Source organism: Triticum urartu, chromosome 1, assembly GCF_003073215.2.
Source record: "Triticum urartu cultivar G1812 chromosome 1, Tu2.1, whole genome shotgun sequence".
In the NCBI taxonomy this organism is placed as follows: Eukaryota; Viridiplantae; Streptophyta; class Magnoliopsida; order Poales; family Poaceae; genus Triticum; species Triticum urartu.
The window spans coordinates 206,207,862-206,232,801 of NC_053022.1; the positions used below are offsets into that span (position 1 = coordinate 206,207,862).

General features: G+C 51.6%; 1 pseudogene; it reads left to right on the plus strand.

Moving 5' to 3' along the window:
- The window catches only part of LOC125532810, a 55,085-nt pseudogene extending 42,026 nt beyond the window's left edge, over positions 1-13,059 (plus strand).
- Positions 13,060-24,940: the final 11,881 nt, after the last annotated feature.

A 24,940-nucleotide genomic window follows, 5' to 3' on the forward strand; every position in this document is an offset into this window, starting at 1 on the left:
CCCATCCCCCTGATCCAGTCACTGAAGATCTGGCAGAAATCATACTTCTACGTGAAGAACGTCGCCGAGCAAGGAGACCACGCCAACCTGCCGGCTTACGTAGCCGGCCCGCCGGCTGGGAGGCAGCCCTCATGGAGTTTCCGGTCCCGGTCACTGTCTCAGGCCGGGAACGCCGCCGTCTCCCGGCTTCGGGTGATGATCCAGTCGGAAACCTGAGCGGGGCTAACTTGGTGGTCGCCTTCGTGGAGCGCCGGATATCTCCTTTCCAAAGCCGGCCCCACATGATGTGCCAGATGAGCGGCCGCTTCGACCCAAGCCGGCTGAGCACCAGGGAGATGCCTCATGCGGAGGTGTCTTACATGGTAAACTATATCTCCAACTGCAAGCTCGCCGTGGACTGGCGATATGGCAAGGTGCCGTATTCTCGCGCCAACCCTCCGCCCGTGGTAAGTTTTCTTCTCTTCTTTTTGTTGGTAGCCGGCTTTATGATGGCCGGCTTCTAATCAGTCGGTCCTTCTTAGCAGAACCCCCTTCTCCCGCCGACGACCGGGACAGCGGGGATAGAACGCCAGTATGCCCCCGACCGCACGGCGGACGACGCCGACGATCCGGACTTGGGGGCGGCCACCATGGAAGACGCCATCGTGGGGGACGACACCGAGCCCGGGGGCTCAAGGCTCACCGCGAGCTTCGAGGACTGGCCGGATGATGCTGAAGCCGAAGTCGCCCCGCGTTGCCAGCCGGCGGCCGACCATCAGGGCGCGGGCTCGTCCATCGTGCCGGCTGCCGGCGGTGGCGCATAGAAGCGCCGGGCCGCTTCAGGCCTCTTCGGCAGTCGGCCGAAGAAGTCCAAAGCCTCCACCGCGGCGACCAAGCGAGACGAGGCGGCTGCGAAAGCGGCCCGCTTCCGCAAGGCGGTGAAGCAGCCTCAGGCGGTCTCAGCGTAAGTCGTCAATTGCCTTGTCGATTGCTCTTCATCATTTTCTTCTTGTTCGAGCATTCTTCTTAATTTCTTCCGCTTGCTGGACAGGGCGCCGCTTTCCCTTGAGCGTGGTCCGGGCGGCTCCGTAGTTGGGCCGACTGGAGGCTCTTCAAGCTCCCGCCGCGTGGACCCCCGCGCCGACCTCAGGGAGGCCACAGAGCGGAACGCCCGTGAAGCGCGGGAGGAGCGCGAGGCGGCAGAGAAAGCGGCCGCCTAGGCGGCGAGGGAGCAGGCCGACGCGGCAGCCAAGGCTCGGGCGGAGGCGGCGACCGCAGAGACGGAGGCGGAGGGTTCGCGCAACCAGCCTCCGCTGCTCGCCATTCCCCTCCGAGCCGTGGCCCCCGACACCCCATTGCCCTTGGCGGAGGAGATCGTCCAAGACCCGCCACTGATGGAGAGGGGGAAGGACCCCGTGGCCTTCGCGAGGAGAGCGCCGCCAGCAGCGCCAACCGGAGCGGGCCAAGGCGGCCAATCGTCAGCGGCGCAAGAGGGGTCAGCCCGGGGTGAGCCGGAGGACAGAGCCGGCCTCGAGGTGCAGCCGGTGACGGGCCGGCGCGCAGGGGGAGGCGCCGCTCCGCCGGAGTTGCGCCGAGTCGCGGGCGCAGGCCAGTCGGCGGAAGATCTGGAGGCGGCCAGGACTGCCACGTCTAAGTGGACTCCCAACGGGGGGACTGGCGAGCTTAATGTGGCGGCTCAAGGGGTCCGGAGCCGGCTGCAAGCTCAGGCCGCCCTGCTGCAACTGTTCACCCAGGAGTTCCTGTCGACGCGAGCCGCCATCCGGGTGAGTCCTTCATTCTTGGCCGCTTTGCTCTCTTGATTTCTTCCGTGGGGGCGCGTCAGCGCACCCACTGGGTGTAGTCCCCGAGATTCGGGCCGACTGCTGCGCAGTCGGGTCGGATCTTTCTTGACGGCTACCTTATTTTTGCCTCTTGTCTGAACTTCCAGGAATATCACAACCTCCATGCTGCCGCCTTCAACTCCCAGGCTCGGGAGTTGAGCCGGAGGACCGACGACCTGGCCGACAGCCGAAGTAAGTACTCGATCTTGTCTGTCTCCTGTGGGGGCGCGTCAGCGCACCCACTGGGTGTAGTCCCCGAGATTCGGGCCGACTGCTGAGCAGTCGGGTCGGATCTTTCTTGACGACTCTTTCCTTATTGGTTTTTCTTTTTCTTTGTCTTCAGGGACCAACACCGACTTGAGGAAGGAGCTCGGCGAAGCGAAGGCCGCCCTTGATACCAAGGATCCAGCTTTATCTGGTGATATCCTGAGTAAGCATCCAAGAAGCTCAACAGCTCGCATCCGGCTGTGGAGTCTATCACTTGGTCAATCCTTGGCAGGGCAAAGGGATCTTTGGGGCAGGCCTTGTTGAGGCTTGTGTAGTCTATGCACATGCGCCACTTGTTGTTCTTCTTTAGCACAAGGACCGGGTTGGCGAGCCACTCTGGAAAGAAAACTTCCATAATAAAGCCGGCTGCCAGAAGCCGGGCTATCTCCTCCCCTACAATCCTGCGTTTCTCCTCCGACAGTCGGCAAAGGGGTTGTTTGACTGGCTTTGCGTCTTCTCGAATGTGTAGTTTGTACTCGGCGAATTTCCTCAGAGCACCCGGCATGTCCTTGGGGGACCATGCAAAGATGTCCCGATTCTCACGGAGGAAATCGGCGAGCTCGCCTTCCTATTTGCTGTTTAGGTTTGCCCCGATGACGGCAAACCTCTCTGGGTGCTCGGGGTCAAGAGGTATCTTCTTCGTCTCCTTGGCCGGCTGGAAAGATCCTTGAGCATCATGCTCCTTGGGGTCGGGGGACATGGCCGACTGCTTGCCGGCTATGGCCACGACTCGGTCCAACATCTTCTTTTCTTCGGCAATCACAAGGGACTCGGCCAGCCGGCTGCTGGCTGCTGCGCACTCAGAGGACTTCTTGTAATCGCTGGCTACGGTGATGACGCCTTTGGTGCTTGGTATCTTCATCTTGAGGTATGCATAGTGGGAACTGCCATGAATTTGGCCAAGGCAGGTCGGCCAAGCAATGCATGGTAAGGGCTCTCCAGGTCCACCACTTCAAACCAGATCGCCTCCTGGCGGAAATGCTCCTTGTCCCCAAAAAGTACATCAATCTTGATCTTGCCAATGGGGGCGCAGGACAGGCCGGGTACGATGCCATGAAACACTGTCCGAGTAGGCATGAGCTGCTTCGTCTTGACGTTTAGCTTCTCCAGGGTGTCACGGTACAGGATGTTGATGCTGCTCCCGCCGTCTATCAACACACGGGAGAAGCGGGCGGCGCGTCTGTCCGTTGCAAGGGTGGCTTCCAGGACCATGGCATAAGAGCCGGGAGACGGCATCACCTCTGGATGGTCGGCCCGGCTCCAGCTGATGGGCTTTTTTGACCAATGCATGTGTCCGGCGGGGTTGGCAGCGACCACGCTGACTTCCTGGTGCTCTCAGTGTCTACTACGCCGGTCTTCGGGCTCGCTTGTAAAGACGATGTAGGTTGCTTGCTCGTCGGGGAATTCGTCGTGCACGGCTCCGACTGCGGGCCGAGCGGTCGGAGGCGGCGGGGCCGAAGGCGGCGGGCCGGCAGGCGGAGGCGGCGTGAGCCCCTCGCCTTTGGAGATCCGGGTGAGCCAATGGCACTTCCGGGTTGTGTGGTTGGACGGCTTCGCGCCGCTGTGGAACTTGCATGGGGCGTCGAGAGTTTGCTCGTAGGAGAAGGCCGGCTGCCAAGCCGGCCTGTCGCCCTTGGGCTTCTTGGGCGCGGGTCGCCCTTCAAGCGGCGCGTCTTCAACCGTGGCCACCTGCCGACTGGCGGGAGGCGGCGCGGGGCCCTTGCGCTTGTGGTCGTTCGAGTGTGGGCGTCGGCCGGAATCCCCAGCCGGCGTCTTGGGCGCCGGGTTAAGTACTTTCCCGGACGCGTCTACCCGAAGCTCGGTCTTCATCGAGGAGTGGGCGGTGGCGTACTTGTCCGCTATGTCCAGAAGCTCGTCGAGGGTAGTCGGCTCGTCGCAGAGGAGCTTGTGCTTGAGGAGGGTGCCTTCTCGGCATCCGGCTGTGAAGTATTCTATGGCTTGCACCTCGTGCACCCCTTCGCAAGAGTTGCGGAGCTCGGCCCAACGCGTGAGGTAGTCGCGACTGGACTCGGCGGGGCCTTGTACGCACAAGGAGAGCTGTCTGGGCTTGGGAGCCCGCTTGTAGGTGCTGGTGAAGTTGCGGATGAAGGCTTCTGTGAAGTCCAGCCAGCTGTTGATGCTGCGCGGCTTGAGGCTGTTGAGCCAGGTCCACGCCGTGCCTTGCAGCATGAGGGGCACGTACTTCACGGCAACGCGCCGGTTGCCGTTGGCTATGCTAACCGCCGTGGAGTAGTCGATCAACCAATCTTCCGGCTTCACGGAGCCGTTGTACTTGGGCGTGTCTCTTGGGAGCGAGAACCCTTTGGGTAAGGGCTCGTCGCGGATGCGGGGGCCGAAACAAGGCGGGCCAACATCGTCTTCTTCTTCCAACGCCAGGGATCACGCCAGGCGGTCGATCCGATGGCGGGCGTCGTTCTCGCTGACTCCTTCGCGGCGACCTAGCTGGCCGCTGAGAGTCGGGTGCGCCACTGGCGGCGGGGCGGGATATCTCTCTCCACGGGGTGGAGGTGGAGGCGGGTTGCCCCGCCATTCCATGGCTCGGGGATGGCCGTCCGCGTCTCGCTCGATGGAGATTCGGGTCCGGCTGCGGCTGGCAGCCGGCTCTTTCTCGCGCCGCGCGCGGGTGTTGCTCGTAGTCGGTGTCCGAGACGTCGCGCCGTGATCTCGGCGCGGGGGAGGGATTTCCGCGCGGGCGTCGGCTTCATGTCGCTGCGCGGCTGCATCAATCAGTTGCTGGATGCGCCGGATCATGTGGGGGAGGTCTTCGGCCTCCAAGTCGTCCAACTCGTCTACGGCCGCCTGGGCGGCACGCAAGTTCTCGAGCGGAGTGGTATAGACCGGGCGGTCGACTCCCAGCATGTCGGCGATGACGGCGCCGCGTTGCTTGACAAGGCCGGCCCGGCTTGGCCCGCCCGGGGCCGGCGTGCCGAAGGCGGCGCGGTCAGCTTCGCGCTGGTAGGCCTCAGTGAGGCGTCTTACGGAAGCCAGCCTCCGGCCCTCTGTGAGGAGGGCGAGGCGGCGTGCCTCGAGTGCTTCGTCGTCGGCATTAGCCGGGAGGGGGTGGACAAGTCGTGGGCCGCCGCGTGCAGGGCGTTGTGGTCGCTCTCGTTGGCCGGGCCGCCGTGGCCGACAACCATCACTTCGGTGGTGACAGCGTCGCAGCCACCGGCTCGGGGAAGCGGGTCGTTGTAGATCGTGACGTTGGTGGGGAAGGTGTCGTAGGAGGCCGTGTCGGAGTCAACTGGCATCGGATCGGTGGAGCCAACCGACTCCAGATCCACAGCGGGCTCGCTGGAGACATGGAGCTGGCCGAGGAGGTTGGCGAGGTGGTCAGTGCCCGCATCGTAGGCGAGCTCGTCGGAGATGAGGGTCTTGTCGAGGAGATCAGCGAGGCTTCTCGCTGCGCAGGCGTTGGTGACGCCTTGCAGCGCGTCGTGGCAAGCGCCATCGGGCGTGCCGGGCTGGCTACGCTCGCGGGGGAGGAAAAGGGTTCCCGTCCAGAACAGGTCTCCGGACGACGGTGCACCTGGCCCCACGGTGGGCGCCAAATGTCGGGTGGTAGGTGCGACATATGCCAACGGGTGGCTTATCATTGTGGGAGCCAGTAAGACATCGCCGGTGCCTGGAAACGGGATAAGGCAAAGACATGCACGCCGGCGGATCTTACCCAGCTTCGGGGCTCTCCTTGGAGATAACACCCCTACTGCTGCTCTGCGGGGTCTCCGCATGATCACTAGATGGACAAGTAGCTACACAATGCTCCTTGAGCTGTTTGGTGGGAGGAGGAAGAAGGGCACGGCTAGCCTGCTTCTTCTCCTTGTGTGGTGTCTAGGACTAGCAGGGGGTCGAACCCTTTGCATGGGTGCCTCGGGGGGTTTATATAGGCCCACCCCCCGGGGGTACAATGGTAATCCGACTGGGCGCGGGGCCCAGCCGTCTGTGACTGCGCTCGCCGGCTTCCGCGCCAGCTGCTGGGGCCTGCCGACTGGCGGGTCCCGCCGGCTGCCGGCCCCTTGGTCGACAGGCAGGCCCCACTGTCCAGGGCCTGGTCGGCGGCTGGTTACTGTGGCTCCATCTTGGTGATGTGGGCTTCATCGTGGTAGGCGTGGCTACAGTGCCGCCGCCCGTCGGGCGATCGCTGTAGCCTCACCGCGTCTTGTCTCCTTAACGGGGCGTCTCCTTTGAGGGAGGTGGCAGGCCGGCTGTGGGGAGTCGGCTCTGTCTTGGGCCGACTGGGGGGAGGCGTGGCCGCCTTTGGGTGTCTCTCTGCCCGAAGGGGCCCACCGTCTGTGGGCCGCGCTGGCGGCCCGTCGTGGGTGACATCAGGGTCAACATGGCAACAGTGCCGCGCCGGACAGGTCATGGCCACTCCGTACGGCGCACTGTGCCAGGCGTGCTCCGGGATTCGGGGGTGGCAGGCTTCACTATAGCCACGCCCCGTCGCACCGCCGTTAGGTGGGTGCAAACTTTGAGGGTACGGTCTCGACCGCTTTATGGGAGCCGGCTTCTTGGAGTCGGCCTTCTCATGGCCGGCTTCTCGAAGTCGGCCCTCCCGTGGCTTTCTTCATGAGGGCTAAAGTCGGGCCGCCTTCCGAAAGCTGGCCTGGATGACAGCCAGCAAGGGGAAGGCGGCCCCATGTCTTGGGCTCTCGAGAGCCGGACGGGCTCGTAATTTTTTCAGAAGGGCCAGGGGAAGTCGGCTAGGCTACCCATGGCTATTTACTCCGACAGGGATGGTATTGGACCATGAAGAGCATGAGCCGTTAAAAGGAAAAAAACTCAGGTCCGACTACAAATGGCCCAACTCATTTATGGGCCGTCAACAGGCTGGAAAACACACCGGGCAGGAATTGGCCCAACACTTAAATGGGTCGCTAAAAGGCCAAAAAAAAGGTCTGACTACAAATGGCCCAACTCATTTATGGGCCGTCAACAGGCTGAAAGACACGCCGGGCCGGAAATTGGCCCAACACTTAAATGGGTCGCTAAAAGGCCGAAAGATGTACATCCTAAAAATTGGCCCATCCCTTGAATGGGCCGTTAATAGGCTGAAATCAAATCAGGCCGATATTGACCCCAAATATATAGCGGGTTGTTAACGGGCTCGAACTGACGATGGACTGCAATGGTGTCAAATCGTTAACGGGCCATTGACGGGCCGAAGTGGCACATCTCGTATGGGCTGTGGGCTTAAATGGATCTGACACAAGTAGGCCTTATATGGGTCGGCCTGCTAATTTTTACTAGGGCGGCCTTTTTCACCGGAATGGGCCACTATTGGGCCGTGCCACATGTCGACCTATCATAGGCGCCTCCTATCCAATGAGTGGATGACATATGTCCCAATGGTGAGCCAACACGTGTTTCCTCCGGCCAATAAGCATTTTACATGTGGAAAATCCCCATTGGTCTGGGCTGTTAACGGGATATCAGATTCGAAACCGGACCCAATAGCTTAACGGCGACCCGTTACGGTGGATGCCACATGTCAGTCACCCTTGACGAAAGCACTTTCATGACGTGCCATTTATCGTCATGGAAGTGGACATTTCTGTGATGATAATTTTGGTAATGTCATCGAACACTTCTACGACAGTACAGGTATGACTATCTTGATTCTGTCATAAAATCATCATGGATGTACATGCATGACAGAAAACATGACCTACTGTGACAAACATGTATCATCACGGAAGTGTCTTTTTGTAGTGAATGATGATTTTCTCCTGCATGCAGTGGTGTCTTGTCAAATCAGACGGTTGCCGAGCCAACATGGGGAAGCAGAGGCACCCACATCCCATCGATCGCCATGCGTCAACCAAGGCCGCAGGCGGTTGGCCCTGCGGCACTCTACACTTGCCCTTTGGCTTCGCCTCGAAGCCAAGTTCGAGCGCGCCTTGGGCCTGGGGGCTATTATCGGCGTCCTGGGAACGGGGGTACGCAGACTTGCCTGCCTGCGGGGCGTGAGCGTGGCTCCACCAACGGCCTGGTATGGCCCAGCTTCAGTAGCGACCACCCAAGACCCTCACGAGGGTCCAAGCCTCACGAGGCGGATGACACCAAGACCTCCCTGGGGGTGGCCTCACTAGGCCGGCTCCCGAGGAGCAGAGATATCTATGCAAGGGGTTTCACATGACGTGAGACATGACGACCAAGGCCAGGCGGGCGCCAGTGGGCGTAGTGTACCAGTTTCCTCTTTGGTGCTAAGCAGGCAAGCGCAGGCATGGGGTCCCGAGGCATCAGGAAAAGGTTTCCATATCGGTGCAACAAGACCAAGACCGCCAGGACGGCAAGACGAACGTCATCGCCGAGCCCACAGCAGAATCACCACCAGAGCCTTTGGCAGGCGAAGACCACCTTTTGTCAGGATAGCTTGTACTAGTTGTCCCCCTCCAACTTGGCTGTTGTGGGATCCCTACCCGCCTAACATTTGGGAAGAGGACCAAGGCTGCTATAAATAGGACTTAGCCACCACCATAGAGGGGGGTCGGATTCATTCCACCCTGACGAGCTCACCAGCTCACCTAGCTCAAGAACACCTCACCTCCCGAGGCTGTTCATCCTCAGCCCCTCGAGGCAATCCACCCACAAACTGGAGTAGGGTATTACACTGCAAGGTGGCCCGAACCAGTATAAACCTCCTTATTCTTTGGTTCCGTCGAGCTCCGCCGTGGAATCGTTGAGCATGCGAGTCGGGGAGAGAGTGTTCTTCGCACACACCCCAGACTTTGAACCTCACGAGGGTTTGTCGAACCCGTAATCTGGCAGCGACCTTATCTATATGCATATGCAAATGCTCATGAAATGCTTATACAATGCTCTTGAAATGCTCATGCATGCATGCAACTTGTCGGAGGCCCCCAGCACTTCGTTCATTTCTCTGTTGCTCAGGGTCTGCTCATGGCTTTGTACAAGGGGTTACACGCAACTGATTCAAGGCCTGTACAAAAGGGTGGCTGCCAGGGAAAACCCGATAGTCGCACCTTATGGGTAGACCTTGCGGAGATGCTCAATATTCCATGAGTTTTGCAATTGAATGCCATCTTCGGTCTCCAGACAAACTGCGCCAGGTATGGTGACTCGAACTACCCGGTAAGGGCCTTCCCACTTTGGTGTCAACTTGTTTGTACCCTTGGCGGACTGAACGCGCCTAAGGACAAGGTCGCCTTCCTCAAAACATCAGGCATGAACCATGCGGCTGTGATAGCGATGCATGGCTTGCTGATAGCGTGCAGCACGTGTAGCAGCCCGGAGACGGTTTTCCTTGAGTAGCATAGCGTCGTCACTTCTGTGATGATCTTGCGCTACTTCATTGTAGGCAAGCACTCGAGGGGACCCGTAAATGAGTTCTATGGGGATAACTACTTCTGCCCCATAGACTACGGAGAACGGAGTCTTCCCGGTAGCTCGGTTTGGTGTCATTCTCAGGGACCAAAGAACTACCAACAGCTCGTTGATCCACCGTCTGTCATGCTTCTGCAGTGTATCAATGGTTCTTGTTTTGAGTCCTCGTAGCACTTCAGTGTTCGCCCTCTCAGCTTGTCCATTGCTTCTGGGATGTGCGACAGAGGAAAATGAGATCTTGCTTCCAAGGGCATGAACATATTGCATGAAGGCGCGGCTCGTGAACTGGGTGCTGTTGTCGGTAATGATCCATGCCGGTACTCCAAAATGGCACACCAATTCCTTTAAGAACTTGATAGCTGACTGATGTAACACCCTGGTTTTTGGCCCTTTTCTATTTCTTTTTGATTTACTAGCACAAATGCTCATGCATTACAACGGGACATCACCGGTTCCTATGAAGCATGTTTGGCCAAGTCTGAGAAACTATGAGAGTCACTCATGAGAAAAGAAAAGATTACTCGAGGGTCGCGACTTGACCTCGCGACAATGGGGTATGATTCCAAGTAAATTTATCTACGTGAAGAAGAAAAATAGCAATATCAATAAATTTGAAATAATAGCTATAACAATCAAACCAACCTAGAATAACAAGTGCAGTAGTAGCAAGCAAACCAACTATATATTACCTTAAAAATTCCGTATAATTAAACATATATTTTTTGCTAAATTCAACTCAAGGAAGCAAACCCGAAGAATTTCATAGATAATCAGTCATAGACTTCACATGGAATCAAACTGCATATGTACGTGAATTATAATTGCGGTGAATATAATTGCAATGCTACTTAAATAGAAGGAGCGGCCATTAAGTGAAGCATGTACTCCCTCCTTCCCAAAATGTAAGAAGTTTTTTGACTCTAGTGTAGTGTCAAAAAACATCTTACATTATGGGACGGAGGGAGTATATATTTTTCTCATTTGAAGAGAACTGCTTACAGACTTGCAATTGAATTACTCAATGTATTGGCAATGCAAGACAACATTCCATCAATGCTTAGATCGTCAAAGCTAGCGCAACTTCCTAACATAACTATTCTTCATTTTTTGCAAGCAAACGCATCCAAATAAACTATACTTCCACTACACAATGATAAAAGCAAATAACTTTCTACACAAATTACTCAAGGAAGTCAATTAGGAACTTCTTCCTATTAACCAACTCTTCACATGCAGCAACAGCTATCATGTCAAATATGCTCAGGCTTGTGCATGTGGCAAGCATAGAATACTCAGTCTCATTCTTGTACGGAACAATTAAATGCTACAACATGACCAACTTCTGTTATCGAAAAATGCTTTTGCCCCATTATATGTATAAAGCAACAGTCGCTGGCGTGCAGTGAGATCGCCATGCTCTCCACTCCCTCTATTCTCCTGCGAGCGAGCGGCAGCGGTCCGGCTGGCGCGGGCTTTGCTCGCTCCCTCTCCCTGTGCCGCCTCCGTGCAATGCCAGCCGCTTTTGGTGCAGATTGAGCTGACTCCTCACCCTCCTCTCGGCCATAGCTCTCAATCGGCGCGTGACTCTAGCCGGAGGACAGCTGGATCTTGCGGCGGATGACACGAGGGAGGGAGGCACTAGGACAGTCTCTCTATTTCCGCCTGGCAAGATAAGAGTGAAGAGCTTATGAGAAAGCATCGACTACAAAGTTGAAATCTATAGGCTTTCAGCAAGTGCGAACAACTAATGCAGCATCTCTGTCCACTGCTATTCTCTTTGCATGCATCCTGTATGCTGAAAGTGCCGATTTGAACTACGACAAACAAGCTCTTCTTGCATTTGCTGCATCCCTGCCCCATGGAAGGAAGCTCAAATGGAGCTCCACGACACCTGTCTGCACTTCTTGGCTGGGAGTGACATGCACACCGGACAATAGCCGTGTACACACACTACACCTACCTGCTGCCTGACTCTTTGGCCCAATACCCTCTGATATGCCTGGCAAGCTTGATTCCCTAGAGGTGTTGAGCCTCCGGTCTAATCGCATGACTATTGGCCTCACTCCTGATGTAGGATCTATTCCTTCTCTTCATTCCCTCTATCTGCAGCATAATAATCTGTGTAGAATCATACCAACTACACTTTCATCCAGCTTGACATTCCAAGACCTCTGCTACAACACTCTCGATGGGGAAATCCCATTGAGCGTGCAAAATCTCAATGGACTTATTGCAATCCTTCTCCAGAACAACTCTCTTTCTGGACCCATCCCTGGCCTACGTCTCGCCAAATTGAGGCATTTGAATGTGAGGAACAACAACCTAAGTGGTCCAATACCACCTTCCTTTGTAGAAATTCCCGACTAGTTCCTTCTTAGGGAACGCTTTCCTGTGTGGGTCACAATTGGAACCCTGTCCTGGAACTGTGCCTTCTCCTTCACCGACACAACTGCCATCAGTGCCTAGCAAATGCAAGAAGAGCTTCTGGAAAAGGATCAGGACATGTGTTCTAATTGCAAGGGTGTTGTTGCTTTTCTTGATTCTTGTACTCTTGATATGTATTTTCAAGGGAAAGAAGCACACAGGATGTAATGCCCCATATGTAACTTGCCATATTTGTATTCCAGCTCTTGCCATTTCCGGCACTAAGTTATGATATTCCCTCGTGGTTGGGTTTTGTCTTCATGTTGCTTTTGTCCATTTCATGCATCTCATATCATGTCATCATGTGCATCGCATTTGCATACGTGTTCGTCTCATGCATCCGAGCATTTTTCCCCATTGTCCGTTTTGCATTTCGGCACTCCTATGTCCGCCGGCGTCTCCTTTTACCTCTTTTCGTGTGGGGGTGTTAAATGTTCTCGGATTGAACCGAGACTTGCAAAGCGGCCTTGGTATACTACCGGTAGACCGCCTGTCAAGTTCCGTGCCATTTGGACTTCGTTTGATACTCCAACGGTTAACCGAGGATCCGTAAAGGCCTCGTGTGTGTTGCAGCCTAACACCTTTCCAAAGTGGCCCAAAACCCAGGTAAACCCCCTCCATCATCTCGGTCGTTTGATCATGATCGCATGGCCGAAAACCGCACTCCATTTGGAGCCTCCTAGCTCCTTCTATGTATAAATAGGACTCCCCCTCCGAAATTTCGGGCAAAATCCACCCTAACCCTAACCTCTTCCTCCTCCCGCCGCCGGACGCGTCCGGATCGGACCGGACACGTACGCCCGCTTCGCCCGGACCAACCGTGAGCCGCCACGTGGGCAGCCGCGCCCACATCACCGTCGGCCCGCCCGAGCCCGGGAAGGCCCTCCCGGCCCGATTCGACCTCGCCGCTCGGCTCGTCTCCTCCACCGCCCGAGTCTTCGCCCCGCCGCCCCCGCCGCCAAGTCCGGGTGCCGCACTGCCGGAAGTTCCTCGCCGGTCGCCGCATGCGCCCAACGCCGTCCTCCTTTCTCCGCGCCGCCCGCTGCTGTCGTCTCCAGCGACCTCGCCGCCCCCCCCCTCACCAGCGCCGGCGACTCCAACTCCAGCGGTCACCTTCTACTCCGGCAAGAGAATCTGGCCGCCTCGGGAAGAGTGCCCCGATCTAGATCCAGCGCTACAGTAACCCTAGGTTGACTTCAGATTTTCCCTAAGTCCCTAGTTTGCATTATTTTTTAGGCAACTTCATCATGTCATATCTTTCCATCTGTAGCTCCGTTTTGGGCGTGTAGCATATCAAATTGTTCTTCTATATGTGCACTTCATTTCATTCCATTGCACCATGTTAATTTGAGTTCATCTTGATGCCCTAAATGCTGTTGCAAGAGTGCTATGTGATGTTAGTTTCTGTTTCTTAACAGATTATGGACATTTGTCATTTTTGCCATGATTAATGTGTGCCTCCTATGAACTTGAGCCCTACATGTGTTTCGGGTTATGCCATGCCATGTTTACAGGGGTGTAGGCCATGTATTTTTGTGATCAATGTGGTGACTAGCACAAGCATGCAAAGTAGCTCTCGTGATGTTGCTGATTTCAGGGACTTAGAATTCTTCCAAGTCATTTCCCTGATGATATTTTTATGCCATGTATTCATGTTGCTACAGAGTGAACCATGCCTCTTTTGAGCATGTTCAGTAAGTATGATTTTGAGATATTGTTATGCTCTATCCATCCATGTATTTGTTTGCAATTATGGAGTACCCTAGCATGACTCAATATTACTCTACTTTTGCTATAAAATGTTCCTCGCAGATTGTTTACGTGTTAAGCAGTTTTGCCGAGGTTGTTGTATTTGATCCTTGCATGTTATGAGGTTGTTCTTGCCATGGTTAGCTTATTGATCATGTCTTCTTGCTGGGTGTATGCTTAGCTTGTCATGAAATGCCTTGTGGTGAGTGCATCGAGCTCGCAAACATGCCTACATAACTCTGTTTCTGCCATGTCCAGTTTTCTGCTAAGTCTGAATCTATTAACGAAACTTGCTATGTTTACATGGTTTCCATTGTATTTTCTGATCACTTTTGGCTTATGGTCAGTAAGGGACTTTCGTTACATGCTTTGAGTAGATTCATTACATGCCTTGCTTTGCCATGATATGTTCCGGTAGCATGTTGTTATCTTGCTCTAAACATTGCTTCCTGATGTTAATTCCTGACATGTTATTTTCACTAAGTCTGTGAACCTGATATCTTTTGCACTTTTGCCATGCTCGTTTGAACCTGCTATTGTGTGATTTAGCCGCAGCTCAGTGTTCATCTTTTGTCAAGCATCTTGAGTGGATCACTGCGATGTGCTTTGTTGCTATGTTAGAGTGCAGTAGCTTATTTTTCTTGATGCATTTAGATGGCATCGTGCTGTTAATCGTAGCTTTGTGCCATTATTGTTTTGCTTGCCATTTGCAAACCGTGCATCCGATTCCGGTGATCTTTATATCGATTTTGACCCAAATCAACCCATCTTTCCAGCGGCACTCTTAGTTTTCCAAGTTGAGGCCTGGTTCAATCTTTTCCTTCCGGAGCACGCATATGCATTGCATATCACATCCCGCATATGATGCCATGTTTTGCATCATGTTGCTTGCGCATTGCACCGTGGTTCCCTTTTCTTGTGTTCTTGCTTTGGGTAGAGCCGGGAGACGAGTGCGTGATCGAGGAACCCATTGAGTACGCTTATGAGGATCAAGCTTACGTCAACTCAGAGAACTTTGCCGGCAAGATGACCATACCCTCGAAATCACTTCTATCTTTGCTTGCTAGTTGCTCACTCTATTGTTATGCCTATGCCTCGATACCTACCACTTGCTTATCATGCCTCCCATATTGCCATGTCAAACCTCTAACCCACCTTGTCCTAGCAAACCATTGTTTGGCTATGTTACCACTTTGATCAGCCCCTCTTATAGCGTTGCTAGTTGCAGGTGAAGATTGGAGTTTGTTCCTTGTTGGATCATGTTTATTGTTGGGATATCACTATTATATCTTGTCTACTTTAATGCATCTATATACTTGGTAAAGGGTGGAAGGCTCGGCCTTATGCCTGGTGTTTTGTTCCACTCTTGCCGCCCTAGTTTCCGTCATACCGGTGTTATGTTCCTTGATTTTGCGTTCCTTACGCGGTTGGGTTATAATGGGAACCCCTTGACAGTTCGCCTTGAATAAAACTCCTCCAGCAAGGCCCATCCTTGGTTTTACCATTTGCCACCTAGCCTTTTTCCCTTGGGTTTCGCAGACTCAAGGGTCATCTTTATTTTAAACCTCCGGGCCAGTGCTTCTCTAAGTGTTGGTCCAACCTAGAGCACCGTGCGGGGCCATCCCTTGGCAACTTGGGTTACGTTGGCTCCCGTACGCTTAACTTATCCGGTGTGCCCTGAGAACGAGATATGTGCAGCTCCTATCAGGATTTGTCGGCACAGTAGGTGGTATTGCTGGACTTGTTTTACCATTGTCGAGATGTCTTGTAACCGGGATTCCGAGTCTGATCGGGTTGTCCTGGGAGAAGTTATATCCTTCGTTGACCATGAGAGCTTGTGATGGGCTAAGTTGGGACACCCCTGCAAGGATTTGAACTTTCGAAAGCCGTGCCTGCGGTTATGGGCAGATGGGAATTTGTTAATGTCCGGTTGTAGAAAACCTAAAACTTAACTTAATTAAATGGATCAACAGCGTGTGTAGCCGTGATGGTCTCTTTTCGGCGGAGTCCGGGAAGAGAACACGGTCTCGGGTTATGCTTGAACGTAAGAAGTCTAGGATCACTTCTTGATCATAGATTCTCGAACGTGCTTTGTCTTCTCTTCTCGCTCTCATTTGCGTAAGGTAGCCACCATATATGCTAGTGCTTGCTGCAGCTCCACCTCATACCTTTTACCTACCCATAAGCTTAAATAGTCTTGATCGCGAGGGTGTGAGATTGTTGAGTCCCCGTGACTCACAGATTACTTCCAAAAACCAGATGCAGGTGCCGATGATACCATTCCAGGAGATACGACTGAACTCAAGTGGGAGTTCGATGAGGACTCAAGACAATACTACATTTCCTTTCCAGACGATCAGTAGTGGAGCCCAGTTGGGGCGATCGGGGACCTTATGCATTTGGGGTTGTCTTTATTTTGGTTCCATAGTCGGACCTTGATTGTATCTCGATGATTGTAATGCTATATTTATGTATTGTTTGAAGTGGCGATTGTAAGCCAACTATGTACCTCTTTCTTATTCAGTACATGGGTTGTGTAAAGATTACCCCTCTTGCGACATTGCCTACAATGCGGTTATGCCTCTAAGTCGTGCTCCGACATGTGGGAGATATAGCTGCATCGTGGGTGTGACAAGTTGGTAATCGGAGCCATCCCCAACCTAGGAGCCCCCTGCTTGATCAAATCGCTGGCGTTGTTGAGTCTAGAAAAATGTTTTGAGTCTTATAGGATTATATATATCGGAGAGTAGGATTCTTTTTACTGCTCAGTCCCTTCGTCGCTCTGGTGAGGCATCCTGACATAGAGTTTTGACTCTTCTCTTCTAAAATTTCACTAAAAAAATTTAGGATCACGCGGGTATCTTGGAATCGTTCCGATGGTTTTGTGACGAGAACATTGTTCTTGGTGCCTCCTGACATTTAGGGGTTGTGGCAGTGTCCCGAGGAGTTGAGCTCCAATGTGTTGTCGTCACAATTTTATCGTTGCAATTCTGGAATACCTGAGTTTCGCCGACATCGAAAATCTCTTTTATGCAGTTGTTGGTGAGATAACCTCGACGCCACCCAGTACTGGGGCGGGAGTTCGGGAGTATTGCCATAACTCGTATAACGGATGCTTTTTGAAGGTTGAGGTAAATGATTTCCGAAGGTTTCTTGGTTATGTGTTGAAGGATGGATACAGCTGGATGTAGGATTTGCTAGTTTTGGGTGAGATATTATGCTTCCCATGTATCCCCAACACACGATTGCATAACCGGAAAATTTCGGGAGTTTCATAGGTGGGAATTCATGTAGCTCTATTATTTCTTCCATGGATATTTGGTTTGTGATTGGGTAATCCTTACCAAGTATTTGTTCATGTCCGTACCTTGTTGTTTTATTCATCTACCTCTATCTAAGTGGCTTCTCAATTTATGGAAGTGTGACCATTTAATTTGGAATTCATTCGTTCATTCTTGTTCGAATGTTAAGACTATATGTTGCAATTTCGATCCTTTTGATTCAGCTTGAAATATATGTCTTTCAAGATGCTAATGGATGTCACCCTCTTCAGGATGGCGCCTCCAACGCGTCTGAATACGGAACCACCACCACCACCTCCACCTCCGGAGGCATGGCAAGCTGTGATGGCCGCTCCCAACACCAACACGTAACTTATTATGCAACTCTTGCAAGAGCGCAACCAAGGAAATCAAGGCAATGGCAACAATAAAACTCAGTTTGCTACACTCAACCAGTTCCTCGCAAACCAGCCAAAGACTTTTAGTAACTGTGTCGAGGCCACATACGCTGATGATTGGCTCGTGGATATCTGAAAACATTTCGAGTGCAGCAACGTCAAGCCTAAGGACTTTGTCAAGTTTGCTTCATTCCAACTCAAAGACCAAGCTGCAGAGTGGTATCAACAATACAAAGATTCCAGAGGAGGTCGTGTGATTACCTGGGATGATTTCTGCCAAGACTTCAGAGCTCACCACATCCCTCAGAGTGTTGTTGAGAGCAAGCATGAGGAGTTTCGCGATCTGAAGCAAGGCAGCTTGTCTATTTACCAATACAACATCATGTTCCAGAAGCTCGCTCATTCGCTAAGCAAGACGTCCCTGACGAAAAGAGCATGATTTATCAGTTCAGAGGTGGCCTCAGAGAAGATCTGCAACTAGCTCTTGTGCTTTTTGAACCGAGAAAGTATGATGAGTTCTACAATATGGCATTAAAGCAAGAGGCCGCTCAGCTCAAGTGTGATGCTTCCAAGAAGAGAGTCAGGGATGCAACTCCTTATTCTTCTTCAACTCAAATGGCAGCTAAGCAGCAAAAGTATTGGTTGCCTCCTCCTCCTCCATTCCATCAGCCTTATCAGGAAAAGAGCAAAGGTGGCAATGGATCTTCCCACCCACCCAACCCAGGCTTTCAGAACAAGGCTTTATCTCATGCTCCAAGATCAAGTGCTCTGTATCACCGTCCGCTTTCAGAGGTCACGTGCATCAAGTGTCAGCAAAAGGGTCACTATGCAAACAAATGCTTCAACCAGAGGCATCTTCCTCCTCCTCCTGTGAGATCTGCTAGCAATGCAGTGGTCAAGCATAATCCCAAGTTTGCAAAGGTCAACATGGTGAACGCAGCTCAGGCAGAGGACTCTTCAGAAGTGATCATGGGTAACATTCCAGTTAACTCTACTCCTGCAAAAGTCCTTTTCGATACTGGTGCATCGCATGTTTCATGTCAAGATCACTTGTTTCAAAGCATGACTTCGTTTCAGAAATGTTGGGTAAACCTATGGGAGTGGTTTCTCCGACCAAGTCTATGAGGGCTACCACGATGGTCCCGGATGTTACTATCACGATGGGCGACTATAAGTTTCCGTCTTCTCCAATGGTCCTTGGTGACTCGGATATTGATCTAATTCTCGAAATGGAATGGCTTTCTAAGCACAAGGCTCAACTTGATTGTGCTGCTAGGCATATTAAATTGACACACTCGTTTGAGGATGTGATCATCTATGCAGCTCGTGATGATACCATTCGACTGTTTTCTCTCAATGAGAAGGGAGAGTTGGATGCCATCTCTCACATTCCAGTCGTTTTTGAATATCAAGACGTCTTTCCAGAAGAGCTTCCAGGAATGCCTCCTCACCGGCCAGTTGAATTCGTTATCGATCTTGAGCCTGGCACGGAACCTGTTTGCAAACGTCCTTACAAGCTTGGACCTAAAGAGTTGAAGGAGCTGAAGAAACAACTCGATATTCAAGAGCGTATGGGTCTCATCCGACCAAGTTCTTCTCCTTGGGGTTATGGTGTTCTTTTCCTCAAGAAGAAGGATGGAACGGACCGACTTTGTGTCGACTACCGTCCATTGAACAAGAAGACCATAAAGAACAAATACCCACTTCCCAACATCAACGAGCTTTTCGAGCAACTCAAAGGTTCTCAAGTATTCTCCAAGCTTGACCTCCGTATGGGCTATCATCAGATTTGCATTCGTGAACAAGATATCCCCAAGACAGCATTCAGAACAAGCTATGGTTCATATGAATACACTATCATGTCTTTGGGCCTTGTCAACGCTCCTCCAACTTTCTCTCGCATGATGAACTTCATCTTCAACCCTTACACAAATGACTTCGTCTTGGTCTATCTCGATGACATTTTGGTCTTTTCCAAGAACAAGGAGGATCATGCCAAGCACTTGAGATTGGTGCTGGACAAACTCAGAGAACATCAGTTCTATGCGAAGTTTTCAAAGTGCGAGTTTTGGCTCGATGAGGTTCTCTACCTTGGGCATATCATCTCCGCCAAGGGCATATCTGTTAATCCTGAGAAGGTGTCTGCAATTGTGAATTGGGAACCGCCTCAGAATGTGAAGCAACTCCGCAGCTTCCTTGGGCTCGCAAGCTATTGTCGAAGGTTCATTGAGAATTTCTCTAAGATCGCGAAGCCTCTTTCCAACCTCGTCCAGAAGCATGTGAAGTATGTCTGGTCGCCTAAATGTGACATCACTTTCAACACCCACAAAGAGAAGTTAGTCACAGCTCTAGTTCTGATTCCTCCTGATGAATCCAAACCATTCGAGGTTTTCTGTGATGCTTCCCTGCAAGGTCTCAGTGTTGTGTTAATGCAAGAGAAGAAAGTTGTCGCCTATACCTCTCGCCAGTTGAAGCCCAACGAAAAGAACTACCCCACTCATGACCTCGAGTTGACGGCAGTTTTCCATGCTCTTTTAACATGGAGGCATCTCTTGTTGGGAAGAAAAGTGGACATCTTCACTGATCATAAGAGTCTCAAGTATATCTTCACTCAGCCCAACCTCAACCTCAGGCAGACTCGTTGGGTCGAAATAATTCAAGAGTATAATCCGAGTATTGAATATACTCCAGGCAAGGCCAATGTAATTGCTGATGCATTGAGCAGGAAGGCATACTGCAACAGTTTGATTCTCAAGCCCTACCAACCAGAGCTTTGTGAAGCTTTCCGCAAACTTAATCTCCAAATTGTTCCTCAAGGATTCCTTGCCAACCTCCAAGTCTCTCCTACTTTGGGAGATCAGATTTGCGAGGCTCAACTTCTTGATGCTATGGTGAAGAAGGTGAATATTGGGATTGCCAAGAGTCAACCCAAGTACAAGTGCTATCGCCTTGATGACAAAGATACTCTTTTCTTCGAGGATCGAATTGTCGTTCCTAAGGGTGACCTTCATAAAGTCATTATGAACAAGGCTCACAATTCACTCCTGTCTATTCACCTTGGAAGTACAAACATGTACCATGACCTCAACCAGTCGTATTGGTGGACTCGAATGAAGCGCGAGATTGCTCAGTTCGTGAATGAATGTGATGTCTGCAGAAGAGTGAAAACAGAACACCAACGGCCAGCTGGTCTCCTCCAACCTCTTGCCATTCCAGAATGGAAGTTTGACCATATTGAGATGGACTTTGTGACTGGATTTCCCAAGTCCAAGCGTGGCAATGATGTTATCTTCGTCGTCATCGAAAAGCTCACTAAAGTGGCTCATTTTCTTCCTATCAAAGAATCTATCACAACAGCTCAGTTGGCAGAGCTATATACCTCCAGGATTGTCTCTTTGCACGGCATTCCACAGTTGATATCTTCAGACCATGGAAGCATCTTTTCCTCTAAGTTCTGGGATTCCTTTCAGAAGGCCATGGGCACCAGCATTCGCTTTGGCACAGCTTTTCATGCCCAAACTAGTGGCCAAGTTGAGCGAGTCAATCAAATTCTTGAAGATATGCTCAGGGCATGTGTCATTTATTTCAGCATGAAGTGGGAAGATTGTCTTCCATATGCCGAGTTCTCCTACAACAACAACTTCCAAGCGAGTTCGGGCAAGGCCCCGTTCGAGATTCTCTAAGGCAGAAAGTGTCGTACTCCTCTTAACTGGTCAGAGACTGGTGAACGCCAACTTCTTGGCAATGACTTGATCACAGAGGCTGAAGAAATGTGCAAAGTCATTCGTGAAAATCTCAAAGCCGCGCAATCGTGTTAGAAGAGTTACTATGATAGCAAGCATCATGACTTCGCTTTCGAGATCGAAGACCATGTCTACCTCCGCGTCTCTCCAATGAAAGGTACTCGTCCCTTCGGTATCAAAGGGAAGCTTGCCCCTAGATACGTGGGTCCTTTCAAGATCATTGGCAAAAGAGGCGATCTCGCCTATTAACTTGAGCTTCCATCCAAGTTTGCAAACGTGCACGACGTGTTTCACGTGTCTCAGCTCCGCAAGTGTTTGAAGACTCTTGACCGCACCATCAACTACGAAGAGATTGATCTCCAAGAAGACCTATCTTATCATGAGCATCCCGTTGCTATTCTTGAAGAAACTGAGCGCAAGACTCTCAACAAGTCTATCAAATTCCTGATAATGAAGTGGTCACATCATTCCGACCGTGGAGCCACCTGGGAACGCGAGGACCACCTCCGTTCTGAATATCCGGAGTTTTTCCTGTCCTAGATCTCAGGACGAGATCCTTTCATAGTGGTGGAGTGTTGTAACGCCCCATATGTAACTTCCCATATTTGTATTCCAACTCTTGCCATTTCCGGCACTAAGTTATGATATTCCCTCATGGTTGAGTTTTTTCTTCGTGTTGCTTTTGTCCATGTCATGCATCTCATATCATGTCATCATGTGCATCGCATTTGCATACGTGTTCGTCTCATGCATCCGAGCATTTTCCCCGTTGTCCGTTTTGCATTCCGGCACTCCTATGTCCTCCGGCGTATCCTTTTACCTCTTTTCATGTGCGGGTGTTAAACTTTCTCGGATTGGACCGAGACTTGCCAAGTGGCCTTGGTATACTACCGGTAGACCGCCTGTCAAGTTTCATGCCATTTGGACTTCGTTTGATACTCCAACAGTTAACCGAGGAACCGTAAAGGCCTCATGTGTGTTGCAGGCCAACACCTCTCGAAAGTGGCCCAAAACCCAGCTAAACCCCCTCCATCATCTCGGACGTTCGATCACGATCGCGTGGCCGAAAACCGCACTCCATTTGGAGCCTCCTAGCTCCTTCTATGTATAAATATGACTCCCCCTCCGAAATTTCAGGCAAAATCCACCCTAACCCTGGCCTCTTCCTCCTCCCGCCGCCGGACGCGTCCGGATCAGACCGGACACGTCCGCCCGCTTCGCCCGGACCAACCGTGAGCCACCACGTGGGCAGCCGCACCCACATCCCCGCCGGCCCGCCCGAGACTACGGGAGGCCCTCCCGGCCCGATTCGACCCCGCCGCCCGGCTCGTCTCCTCCGCTGCCCAAGTCTTCGCCCCGCCGTCCTTGCCGCTAAGTCCGGTCGCCGCGCCACCGCAATTTCCTCGCCGGTTGCCGCACGCGCCCAACGCCGGCCTCCTTTCTCCGCGCCGCCCGCTGCCATCGTCTCCGGCGACCTCGCCGACCCCCCCTCACCAGCGCCGGCGACTCCAACTCCGGCGGTCACCTTCTATTCCGGCGAGAGAATCCTGACGCCTTGGGAAGAGTGCCTCGATCTAGATCTAGCGCTAAAGTAACCCTAGGTTGACTTCGGATTTTCCCTAAGTCCCTAGTTTGCATTATTTTTTTAGGCAACTTCATCATGTCATATATTTGCATCTGTAGCTCCGTTTTGTCATTTTTTCCATGATTAATGTGTGCCTCCTATGAACTTGAGCCCTACATGTGTTTTGGGCTATGCCATGACATCTTTACAGGGGTTTATGCCATGTATTATTGTGATCAATGTGGTGACTAGCACAAGCATGTAAAGTAGCTCTCGTGATGTTGCTGATTTCACGGACTTAGACTTCTTCTAAGTCATTTCCCTGATGATATTTTTATGCCATGTATTCATGTTGCTACGGAGTGATCCATGCCTCTTTTGAGCATGTTTAGTAAGGATGATTTTGAGATATTGTTATGCTCTATCCATCCGTGTCTTTGTTTTCAATTATGGAGTACCCTAGCATGACTCAATCTTGCTCTACTTCTTCTATAAAATGTTCGTGGCAGATTGTTTACGTGTCAAGCAATTTTGCCGAGGTTGTTGTAGTTGATCCTTGCATGCTATGAGGTTGTTCTTTCCATGGTTAGCTTATTGATCATGTCTTCTTGCTGGGTGTATGCTTAGCTTGTCATGCAATGCCTTGTGGTGAGTGCATCGAGCTCGCAAACATGCCTACGTAACTCTGTTTCTGCCATGTCTAGTTGTCTGCTAAGTCTGAATCTGTTAACGAAACTTGCTATGTTTACATGGTTGCCATTGTATTTTCTGATCCTTTTTGGCTTATGGTCAGTAAGGGACTTTTGTTACATGCTTTGAGTAGATTCATGCCATGCCTTGCTTTGCCATGATATGTTCCTATAGCATGTTGTTATCTTGCTCTAAACATTCCTTCCTGATGTTAATCCTGACATGTTATTTTCACTAAGTCTATGAACCTGATATCTTTTGCACTTTTGCCATGCTTGTTTGAATGTGGTATTGTGTGATATTTTGTCAAGCATCTTGAGTGGATCACTGCCATGTGCTTTGTTGCTATTTTAGAGTGCAATAGCTTATTTTTCTTGATGCATTTAGATGGCATCGTGCTCTTAATCGCAGTTTTGTGCCATTATTGCTTTCCTTGCCATTTGCAAACCGTGCATCCGATTCCGGTGATCTTTATATCGATTTCGACCGAAATCAAACCATCTTTCCAGCAGCACTCTTGGTTTGCCAAGTTGAGGCCTGCTTCAATATTTTCCTTCCGGAGCACGCATATGCATTGCATATCACATCCCGCATATCATGCCATGTTTTGCATCATGTTGCTTGCGCATTGCACCATGGTTGATCGTGGTTCCCTTTGCTTGTGTTCTTGCTTTGGGTAGAGCCGGGAGACGAGTACGTGATCGAGGAACCCATTGAGTACGCTTACGAGGATCAAGCTTACGTCAACTCGGAGAACTTTGCCGGCAAGATGACCATACCCTCGAAATCACTTCTATCTTTGCTTGCTAGTTCCTCGCTCTATTGCTATGCCTATGCCTCGATACCTACCACTTGCTTATCATGCCTCCCATATTGCCATGTGAAACCTCTAATCCACCTTGTCCTAGCAAACCGTTGTTTGGCTATGTTACCGTTTTGCTCAGCCCCTCTTATAGCCTTGCTAGTTGCAGGTGAAGATTGGAGTTTGTTCCTTGTTGGATCATGCTTATTGTTGGGATATCACTATTATATATTGTCTACTTTAATGCATCTATATTCTTGGTAAAGGGTGGAAGGCTCAGCCTTATGCCTGATGTTTTGTTCCACTCTCGCCGCCCTAGGTTCCGTCATACCGGTGTTATGTTCCTTGATTTTGCGTTCCTTACACGGTTGGGTTATAATGGGAACCCCTTGACAGTTCGCCTTGAATAAAACTCCTCCAGAGAGGCCCGACCTTGGTTTTACCATTTGCCACCTAGCCTTTTTCCCTTGGGTTTCACAGACTCAAGGGTCATGTTTATTTTAAACCCCCGGGCAAGTGCTTCTCTAAGTGCTGGTCCAACCTAGAGTATCGTGCGGGGCCGTCCCTTGGCAACTTGGGTTACGTTGGCTCCCGTACGCTTAGCTTATCTGGTGTGCCCTCAAAACGAGATATGTGCAGCTCCTATCGGGATTTGTCGGCACAGTGGGTGGTCTTGCTGGACTTGTTTTCCCGTTGTCGAGATGTCTTGTAACCAGGACTCCGAGTCTAATCGGGTCGTCCTGGGAGAAGGAATATCCTTCGTTACCATGAGAGCTTGTGATGGGCTAAGTTGGGACACCCCTGCAGGGATTTGAACTTTCGAAATCCGTGCTCGCG